Here is a 205-nt window from a genome sequence, read left to right on the forward strand (position 1 = left end):
ACCCGCGGGGACACCTTCCCGGTCACCTCAGGCCCGGCCAAGTCTCGAGCGCATTGAAACAAGTTCTGATTAAAAAACAAGCATCCGCGCGCCTGCCGGCTCCACTACGTGTGTCTGACCCGAAGCCGGACCGCGGCCGCTATTTATAGCCTCCCGCCCGCCGCGGCGCCGCTCCCCGACAGCACCCACGCTGTGCCCGGGGCGC

Source organism: Colobus angolensis, unplaced genomic scaffold, assembly GCF_000951035.1.
Source record: "Colobus angolensis palliatus isolate OR3802 unplaced genomic scaffold, Cang.pa_1.0 Scaffold318, whole genome shotgun sequence".
Taxonomy (NCBI): Eukaryota; Metazoa; Chordata; class Mammalia; order Primates; family Cercopithecidae; genus Colobus; species Colobus angolensis.